General features: G+C 41.6%; 1 long non-coding RNA gene across 13 annotated transcripts in view; it reads left to right on the top strand.

The window, feature by feature from the left end:
* The first annotated feature begins 3178 nt into the window (after positions 1-3178).
* Positions 3179-6099, top strand: part of LOC127490727 (uncharacterized) — a 42942-nt gene continuing 40021 nt past the window's right edge. For 4 of the 13 annotated variants that reach the window (XR_016235767.1, XR_016235766.1, XR_016235758.1 and 1 more), the window contains exons 1-2: positions 3183-3343; positions 3840-3906. This is a non-coding gene — a long non-coding RNA (uncharacterized LOC127490727). Of the gene's footprint in view, positions 3344-3839; positions 3907-6099 lie in introns of all 13 variants that reach the window. The other 9 variants (XR_016235763.1, XR_016235764.1, XR_016235757.1 and 6 more) reach the window with 5 other exon arrangements.

The following is a 6099-nucleotide window of genomic DNA, read 5'->3' as shown; positions in this document are numbered from 1 at the left end:
ACCTTCTGCTTAGGCAGGAGTGGAAAGGTAAGGTCTTTGTCCAAGTCTCTTTTACTATCAGAAAATATACTGGATTTTGGTTTTATATCTCAAGATTTTATACATTGACTGTTGAGGTTAACGATTATGCCTTTTTTTAAAAAAAAATATTTATTTATTTGAGAGGTAGAGTCACAGACAGGGATAACTCTTCCCAACCGCTGGTTCACTCCCCAAATGGCTGCAACTGCCAGAGCCAGGACGATTCAAAGCCAGGAACTAGGAACTTCTGCTGGGTGCAAGGTCTCGAGTACTTGGGCCATCTTCTACTGCTCTTCCAGGCCATAGCAGAGAGCTGGATTGGGAGAGGAGCAGCCAGGACATGAACCGGTGCCATATAGGATGCCAGCACCACAGGCGGAAGCTTAGCCCACTACACCTCAGCGATGGCCCCCATAATTGGTCAGTTTGGGAGCATCTTCAAAATCAAGTTTCCTGGACACATCTAGACACATCTAGCCTGGACACCCAAAATTCTGTAATTCAAGCAGAATAAGACAAATGGTGGTCAGCTGACTTTTCTCTGATTCCTATATGTTCTACTGATGAAAAATCAGTACTAGAAAGAAGATTGTTATGGTGGTTGAAATAATTTTTGCTCTTACTCCATAAGTAAAAAGAATGAGCAAATGCTATAGGTTAGCAAGGTCATAATGTAACAGCATTCAACTGTAGGCTTTTGAGAACATTTTTATGAGAGATTAGAAAAACTTTCAAGTCATAGCCATGTTTAATATCAAGTAACATAGCTAAAGACTACCATAAATCACACAGATCTATTTTGTGTCAGACATTGTATGGAAATGTTGGGAAATCCAACCTGAACAAGACATATAAGTAAATAGCTAAAATAACTGTGATGGGTTATGAGATGATGTACAAGGCACAGCTATGTACAAGGATGGAGAAATTCTAGCTCAGGGAGCTAAGAAATCTCACTGGAGGAGGTGGCCTTTGGAAAAGGTTTTGAAGGAATACGATGTATTTCCCTGTTGGCCTGGGAAAAGCAATGCAAGATGATCCAAGTGTTTGGGCCCCTGCCACCTATGTGGAAGACCTAGAAGAAGCTCTTGGCTTCAGCTTGGCCCAGCCCTGGCCGTTGCCTCCATCTTGGGGGTGAACCAGCTGATGGAAGATCTTTCTTTTTTTCTCTAACTCTGCCTTTCACAACAGATAAATAATCTTATTTTAAAAAGAAAAAGAAGAAAGAAAGAAAAGTCTTTAGAGTTTTCAGGACAGAAAGGCAAAAGGAAGTCCCATTAAGAGCCTGGGACCTCCATTGAGGCAGTTGTGATGAGAGTGAGAAGGAAAAGACAGGTTTGGGAACGGCTTGGCATCCAGACTCAGAGGGCTTGGTGACAGATTGTGTTTGGGGCGAGAGAGGGAGGAACTAGTATAACTCCCAAATTACTGGCTTTGGAACATAGGGATCTTTTATTAAATCTTCCTCTAAACCATTATACATTATTCAGGGAGAGATTAAAGATGTGCCTGTGTTGGGAAACATCGTTTGCTTCCGACTAAGGGAATCCCTAGATTAGAAATCAACCCCCACCCACCCCCAGTTTTGCTTTTCTCATCTATTTTGTGCTTTTCACCGGAAGCTGGGAGAGCTGGCTCCAGGAAGAAAAAATACATAACTGAAACAGACCTATTGTCCTGGAGAAAGAAATGGAAAGCCGAAAGATACAATGAGACACATTTGGAATGCTTAGAGCGAGGTGTCCAGTGCTTTATCACAGACTCTAGCTGCACTCAGCGTGTGCAGCTTTGCTGGTTTTCATTAAGCAAAGAAGCTGGTTTTCCATAGCAATAAACATGGAAACTTCTTTAGTTACAAGTGTAATCAGGGCTTCAACATTTAGAGGTGTATTAGTGAAATTACATTTTGGCCTTTCCTACTGAGTGAAAATAATGAAGCAAATGTGTCTTTTTGTAAATAGGTACTCCATCCTCAGAGTCAGGATGCTTGATGGTCAAGAAGTGTTTATGAATATGATTTTTCAAATTCTGCTCCAGAGTTTCTTGTTGCTTTCGAATCTCGGCTCTGTGTGGCCTTCCGTGGTGCATTCTAGCTTAGTGGGTAGGAATCTTCGCTCTGGAGTTTGATTACTTGAATTCAAACACTTGGCTCCATCGCTTCTGTCTTTTTGGGCATGCTGTCAATTGCCCTGTTATCTTGTCACTGACACAGGAAATTAATAATATCGGCATGATCTTTGAGTGGAGTCCAATTCCGAAACAGAAATATTAGATAGGATTTGACTTCAAAAACATATGATCTAATTCAGTGGTTCTCAAATTTTACCATGCAATCAGGATCACCTGGAGGGCTTGTTTAAGCCGCAGATTCCTGAGATGAGCCTTCCAGAATCTCTAATGCAGTAGACCTGGGATGAAGCTGAGATTTAAATTTCTGACTAATTTCAGGTGACAGTCTGAGGCCCATGCTTTGAGAGTCACTGATCTCATTAGAAAGGGAATTTTCAGTAAAGAGAGACAGACCTAAGAACACTTAGAAAACAGTTGTGCCTGTTTTATTACTGATTTTGTTTAGGAAGCCAAACCATACATTGCAAGAAATCCAGTGGCTGATGATCACTCACTTAAGTGAGAGCCGTTTTATTTCCAGGATAACCTTGAGTTTCCTCCATTCTGGGATGCATCCTCATAGATACAATGTGCATTAGTTTCATGCAGAGAAACTAATTATTCCTACTCGCCTTTTCCAGTATTGCAGGGTTTTAGACTTGAACCTGAATCAAACCAAACCATAAACCATTTAATTGGGATATCCCAGGCTAATTTGTTGAATTCCAAAACTAAATCAAATGCCAATTATCCTTTTCCTGAAGTGTGAACTAAGTGAAAGAGATTTGTTTAAAAAAAAAAAAAAAAAGTGAACGAGTTCAAATTAGAAACAAATCTGTTAATTTGCTGAAACCATTGAAATGCAAGGTCATATTTCCCAACAAACCAAGTCATTTTTAAAACAACACAAAACTGTATGTGAGATACTCTTATACTGTGCTAAACTGAATGAAATGTTAGAAGAGTAAATCGCTTGAAGAGTCAGCTCCCCCTAAGAGTGTTTCCTCTAAGAGTCAGCTCTCAGGGTTCAAATCAAGATTTGTTAATGAGGGAACTACTTAACAGAGATGTGGTTAGGGGAGAGGAATGTTTAGGTACCAACAAACTAGCAACAGCAGGAAGTCATTACCAGGCAGGGCAGGAAGAGGCAGAAGCAGAACCTAGTGTTTTCCAAGCCCAGTGGGAGGAGGAGCTGCGGAAAAGAAGCTGTCAGGTGAGAGGTTTAGCCAGGGGACCCCCCGCCCCCACTCTCCCCTTCCCAAAGACAAATTAGAACAGGGTTGCTAAATGCAGGAAGGGATGGGGGTGACACAACCTCAGCTTCTCCTCCTCCTTTTCCCTTCTGTCTTGCTGGGGCCTTCCTCTGTCTGAACCCCACTGGGAGGAAGGGGTCCAGAGTGGCCCGGGGAACTGATCTGCAGGTGGCAGATTCCTGGCAGGCAAGAGGGAGCAGTGGAAGGCAGAGGGTGGCCAGAGCAACCTCCTCTTTCTGAGCGAATACCAGACATTAGACAAAGTGTTAGTAACCGAGTTAAAGAACGCACAGGTCTTAGGAGGTGCCCCGGCACATGGGAAGCCTCATACTCTAAATGTTAGCTGTTAGAATTGCTGCCGTGATTAGCCCTGTCTGCATATGAGGAAATTCAAGCCTGTGGACTAGAAGCGACTTCTGCCTGGATAACTGCAACACAGCCCACTCTCAAATGCAGGTTTTTAGACGCCACTGCTCTGTGAATTCTGTGAGAGCTTCCGATAGCGCCGTGTAAGGTGTATAAGGTAAGGCATTGCGTGCGTGCTTCCTTTTTATAACTTATTGCAAAACAAAGCACCTTAACTCTCTGGACCTGACTAAAGAAATCTGTCATCTGTCACCAAATTGACACTTTTTGAGACTACACAGAGATAAAATTAACGAAACCATGATCTGAAGGATGATTCTACATAGCTGATACCATTGTTAATGTTAATGATAATAGTGGTGTTAGTAGGAATCCCAATGGTTGTTAACGTTTTTTGAGTATTTGTTAGATGTCTAGCACTGTGTATTTTTCAGGCATTGTAGTAATACAGTCAGTAATCCATGGCACCCACTTTTAATTTCCTGTTCATTCTTGCAATGTTTTTTGAACTTGGAAATAATCCAGTTGGATGATTTTGCTGGCCCTTGTCTGACTATTTGAGGTTTTATAAAAATCATTTAAAATGTGATGTGTGAGAATATATTAACTCCTAAAAAACTCCCAGATGACAATCTTTTTCCCATAAAATGTTGGAGGAGTTTTTCATACTGTTATACCACCATGATAAAAAAAAAATTAGCTCTCAGGCAAGAGGCTTGAATTGACCATGCATTCAGAATTTGATTGCATAAAATCAGACATTTTGAACATCAACATAATTTGTTTCTTATTTATGTCAGTTCAGCTCCTTTTTGGCAACAGATTTTAAACAAGGGGGTAGCCATTTCCCCTTAAGTCTTGGTATTTTAGGACCTCAGAGTTTCAGTTCAAAGAAGGTGTAATCAGTAAGCTGAGAAATCACATGTGCGTTTCTAGTCTGCTAAGGAAATGAACAAGAAATGTTTTCCCATGGGGTTGATTTCCACTGTGCCACACTATCTGTCAACTTTTCCCTGATGATGGGAGCAAGCATCAGACAAGGGCACTGTAACCAATGGCTCATCACAGAGCTGAAGTTCGTTCTTGGCAGTCCAGTTACAGAGTTATCGTTAGGAAAGTGTGAATCAAGAGCATCGGAGATGCTTCTACTCGGCACAGTGGCTCCGTGAGAGTAAACAAGAACTTTCGGGTACACCCTTGGCTGTCCGGCCACAGCAGAGGGCTGACTGGGAAGAGATGACCTAATTGCAGTAGAGGCTAAACTGTGTGAAATTGACAATATCTGACCAATAACTGATTGGCTTGACCTACAAAAACGGTAGTTCATCCTGATAATTCTGATCGTGATTTCAGCGGTTTAGGGAACTACGGTATTTCATTTATAGACTCTCCTAAAATCAACTCCATTGGTAAAATATTGCTATTTCACATCCTACAAATGAAGAACACTTGAGAGGATTCCAGGTAAATTTGAGTATCCAGAGAACTGCAGAAACTGAGATTTTAAGATATTAATAGTTTATATGTGGAAAGTGCCTAACCAAATTCCTGACACATAGCAGGTGCTCAGAAGAATTGAGTAATAAAATGTTACCACAATAGCCACTCATGTGGGCATCTATGATCATAATATTAGCATGTTGTAATGTAGGCCTTACTTGGTTACACATTATGTGACATGCCTTATTTCAGTTAGAGGGAAACCAGTTTCCAACACAGTCAACTGACATGAAATTATATTGAAGCATCAGAAAGGTAATATTATATTATCAGACAAAATCTTTTTTTTAAATTTTTTTATTAATTTTTTTTAATTTGACAGAGTTAGAGAGACAGAGAGAAAGGTCTTCCTTTCCCATTGGTTCACCCCCCAAATGGCCACCATGGCCAGCGTACGGCACCGATCCAAAGCCAGGAGCCAGGTGCCTCCTCCTGGTCTCCCATGCGGATGCAGGGCCCAAGGACTTGGGCCATCCTCCACTGCCTTCCCAGGCCACAGCAGAGAGCTGGACTGGAAGAGGGGCAACTGGGACAGAACCGGCGCCCCAACCAGGACTAGAACCCGGGGTGCCGGTGCCGCAGGTGGAGGATTAGCCAAGTGAGCCACGGCACCAGCCCCAGACAAAAATCTTAACAACAGAGAAGTCAAAGAACAAAGAACAGCAAGTGATTTTTGTAATGCATTTTGTATAAGCTGTGTACTAGAGAATGTTATAGCTATGATTATTTCTTCAGGTGAGATCAGGAAATGATTTCTTACAGATGTCTGTTTTGTGAACTTGAGGAACTAACTTAGGCAATTAATACGAAAACATTGGAATTTATAAGCATGGAGAATTTGGAAGGAGAT

This window comes from Oryctolagus cuniculus, chromosome 6 (genome assembly GCF_051225735.1).
Source record: "Oryctolagus cuniculus isolate XC-2025 breed Fujian yellow rabbit chromosome 6, ASM5122573v1, whole genome shotgun sequence".
NCBI classification, from domain to species: domain Eukaryota; kingdom Metazoa; phylum Chordata; class Mammalia; order Lagomorpha; family Leporidae; genus Oryctolagus; species Oryctolagus cuniculus.
Note: the sequence above shows the minus strand (reverse complement) of the source record. Positions and strands in the feature narration are given on the sequence as shown.